A 4,528-nucleotide genomic window follows, 5' to 3' on the forward strand; every position below is an offset into this window, starting at 1 on the left:
GTGTGTGTGTGTGTGTGTGTGTGTGTGTGTGTGTGTGTGTGTGTGTGTGTGTGACCTAGAAAATGGAAATAGTTGAGGGGGGAGATGGGGTGGAAGGTGGCGGGAGAGGCAAGAAGAATGTCTCATAGCTGAGCACAGAGACCTCCCCAAAATAACCACACTCTGGGTTGCTTCAGCCTGGTGCACGTCGGGGCCCTAACTGTCAGCCCTGCAGGAAGCGAAAGCCACAGGCTGTGAATGCCCTGGGGGGAGGGGGAAAGAGCTCTGTTCCCTACAGGGCCAGTGTGTGGTTGCCCTCCTTTGCCTTTTGTCTTCCTCAAAGTAGACCCTGTCAAGGGTGGGGAGGTGGAAATGAGGGGCTTTTGGCTGTAGGACCTTCTTTTGTTTTTGTTCCCTGGTCCTCACTCTGGCCAAGCTGGAGGGACTCTCTTTGCACCCAGAAAGACAAACCACTTCCTCTCCTACCCTCCCTGATGGGGGCCAGGCACTGCACAGCAACTCTGAGGTCTGGGTAAAAGGGGACTAGGCTGCTGAACCCCCATCCATCCCCTACCCCTGGCTTACAGAAGTTGAATTGGGAGATTAAAGTGGAGGAGACTTCAGTCCCAAGTTTCTGAACTATCTTCAACTACCAAGCTGCAACTTCCTGCCTTGCTTTCATGGTCATTTTACCACGGTGAAGGTGGAGGCCAAAATTCATCCTGGAACTCATCATTTTGTTATAGCCCCTAGTTTAATCTCATTCCTACCTTTTTTCATTTTCTGCCTCCCTGAACCATGGGACTCGGATCTGAGGGACCACTGAATTTAAAGCAACATCTCTACTCTTTCATTTTATAGAAAAGGGAAACTGAGGCACGGGAGGTTAAACAACTTTCCCATGATCACAGAGTTAAGCAGCCCACGTGGTATTCAAACCCAGGGTCTCTGACTCTACAGCCAATGATCTATTTCCTTTATACTAGCATCTTCTCTCTTCCTCTTGCCTAGCCTCATCCTTTCCCAGCAGCCCTCTTTCCCAACTCACTCCCATTCCCAGTGCAGTTTTAGCTATTGCTTTGAGGGTTGTCTCCTAGAGCTTTGTGGGGAGGGGGAGAGCCATGTTCAAGTAAAAGAGACAACCCACTACCCACAGTCTTTTGTCCATTCCACTGCCATTCAGCCCTGGTCCACTCAAGGGAGACCACAGACTGCAACCAAGGCATAGAATCTGAGCCTGTGGTTGGTCACATGTTATAGAATCCAATCTGCCATCCCAAAGGAGAGATTGATAGTTCATGAGTGAGCAAAGGATTAGGACATGTTGTCCTTTGGGATCACCAGAAATAATGGGAAGTACCTCCATCCTTGATAGAGGTGAAGAAGGCCAGAACATTTCTAGACTCCTGGTTCTCAGGGCCATAGCTGCTCTGTTCCTATAAGAATAGGATTTTAGAGCTTAGAGCTTACAAGGTTCACCTGACTCATTTATACAGATGAGGAAGTAATTTCTAGGCTGTCCTCTTCTCGATATGATTCCACTTGCTCCTCCCCTGTTAAGGGACTTGCTAAAAGTCACATGGGTTGTAGAAAGCAGAACTAGAATTTGAACCCAGATCCTCTGACTGGACGGCTATTGTTCTTCTTATTACATGGCACGCTGATTTTCTCTCTTACGTAGTCTCCCCAGCTGCAACCACACTGTAAGAAAGCATGAGTGATACTTAAGAACAAGTAACTGGCCCATAGATTGGGCTAAAGTCTTATATTCATTAAATAAAACACAGTTCTTAAGGTCATATGATCAAGAGCTGGAAGACACTTCACCTAGTTCAGCTACCTCATTTTAAAGATAAAGAAACTTAGATCTAGGGAGGTTAAGCAATTTGCTTAAGGTCACACAGATAGTGTCAGAGGCAGGGTTTGAACCAAGGTCCTCTGATGCTGAAGTTAGTGCTGTTTTCCTTGTACCAGCTGCCTTGCCCAGGAACCACTCCAAAACTATTGAAGTGTGAAAAATTCAACTTCAAAGTTTGTTAGGAAATGAAAAAGATATTCACACTTCAAATTAGAGGCAGCATGGCCTACACTCCTCTAGACCAGGGGTGGGGAACCTGTATCCTGGAGGCTACATGTGGCTCTATAGGTCCTCAAGTGTGGCCCTTTGACTGAATCCAAACTTCACAGAACAAATCCTGTTAATAAAAGGATGTGTTGGTCAAGATGGTGGAGTAGAAACAGGACATCTGTGAGGCTCCGGCTTCTACCTCCTCCAATTCATGTAAAAAAATGACTCTAAACAAACTTTGGAGCTACAGAACACACAAAATGACAGAGAGAGGCTAACTTCCCACTGAAGACAGCCTGGCAGGCCAACAGGAAGGGGCCAGCGCAGCACTCTGGGAGCCTAGTCCAGCCCCACACCAGCCAGAGATTTTAGCCTCAGGGTGGCCACAACCAGCTGGCTGGAGGGACTTCAGATCACCCAGCTGTGGCAGTCTTCAGAATTAACAACCTATAGATGCTAAGAACAAAGTGAGAGGTCAGTGCAGTGTGGACTTTGGGATCTGGGAGTTCAGGAGTGTGGTCTGGCCTTTGCCCCCTGTAGGGAGAAGTGGCAGCGACCTTGCAGCCTCCATGTGGCTGTTTCAGCTCCTGGCCTATAGATTGTAGGGGGACCAAGTGACCAGTTTGAGGGGTCTTGCTTTAACCTGCTTGGATCTGGATTGCAGTCTAGGGTGGAGGTCCTTGGGTGCATGACCAGTTTGCCAGAGCATGTGGAGGCTTCAAAGAGGGCACCCAACTAATAGCTCCAGCAGCTGCGAAAACCCCAGAAATTTGGGACAAAGCTCCCCTCTCTGGTAGCAGAGTTCTATTGTGACAAAAAAACTCAAAAGTCAAGTAATTGAGTGGCAACATGGGCAAGCAAAGGAAGCAAAGCAAGCAGAGCAATCTGACATTAGACTCCTATTTTGGGGACAAAAAGGATCAAAGCATGGAACAGGAGGAAGACAGCAAAGTCAGAGCTCCTGCACCAAAAGCTTCCAAGAAAAAATATGAGTTGGATACAGATCATAGGGAAGCTTAAGAAGGATTTTGAAAACCAAATAAGAGAAGTGGAGGAAAAATTGGGAAGAGAAATTAGAACAATGCAAGAAAATTATGAAATGAGAGTTAACAACCTGACTGAAGAAAGTAACACCTTAAAAATAGACTAACTCAAATAGCAAAAGAGGCTCAAAAAGGCAATGAGGAGCAGAATGCCTTAAAAAGCCAAATTTGCCAGATGGAAATAGAATCTCAAAAGCTCACTGAAGAGAATCATTCCTTCAGAATTAGATTGGATCAAATGGAAGCTAGTGACTTTATGAGAAATCAAGATACTATTAAACAGATCCAAACAAATGAAAGAATAGAAGGCAAAGTGAAATATCTTATTGGAAAAACCACTAACCTGGAAATTAGATCTAGGAGAAACCATTTAAAAATTATTGGACTACCTGAAAGCCATGATCAAAAAAAGAACCTAGAAATCATCCTTCAAGAAATTCTCAAGGAAAATTGTCCTGATGTTTTAGAACCAGAGGGAAAAATAGAGTTTGAAAGAATCCACTGATCACCTCCTGAAAAAAGATCCCAAAAAGAAAACTCCTAGGAATATTATAGCCAGTTTACAGAATTCCCAGATCAAGGAGAAAATATTACAAGTAGCCAGGCAGAAAAAATTTGAATATTGTGGAAACATGATCAGGGTAACACAGGATCTGGCAGCTTCTGCACTGAGGGATTGAAGGGCTTGGAATATGAAATTCCAGAGGTCAAAGAAGCTGGGATTAAAACCAAGAATCACCTACCCAGCAAAACTGAGTACCATATTTCAGGTCATATGGTCATTCAATGGAATAGAGTACTTTCAAGCATTCTTGATGAAAAAACCAGAGTTGAATAGAAAATCTGACATTCAGATACAAGAAGCAAGAGAAGCATGAGAAGGTAAACAGGGAAAAGAAATCATAAGGAACTTATCAAAGTTGAACTATTTACATTCCTACATGGAAAAACAATCATTGTAACTGATGAAACTTTTCTCAATATGAGAATAGTTGAAGGGAATAGAATGTGTGTATATATATATATATGTATGTATACATACATATATATGTATATATGGGTATGAATACATATGTGAATGTGTGTATATATGTGAACAGGTATACATAGACAGAGGGCATGGGACCAATTTAATAGAAAGGGATGATACTTAAAAGGTGAAATTAAGAGGTGAGAGAGGAATATAATGAGAGGAGATGGGGAGAGACAGAATGGGGTAAATTATCTCATATAAAAGAGGCAAGATAAAACTGTTACAATGGAGGGGAAGAACAGGAAGGCAAAATGGAATGAGTCAACCTTATTCTCATTGAATTTGGCTTAGGGAGGAAATGATATACACACTAAATAGGGTATCTCACCCTATAGGAGAGTAGGGGGGAATCGGATGAGAGGGGGGATGATGGAAGGGAGGGCAGGCTGGGGGGGGGGGGGGGAA

The sequence above is a fragment of the Petaurus breviceps genome, unplaced genomic scaffold, assembly GCF_028583685.1.
Source record: "Petaurus breviceps papuanus isolate PSGF00001 unplaced genomic scaffold, PetGlider_PUasm1.0 90750, whole genome shotgun sequence".
Classification (NCBI taxonomy): domain Eukaryota; kingdom Metazoa; phylum Chordata; class Mammalia; order Diprotodontia; family Petauridae; genus Petaurus; species Petaurus breviceps.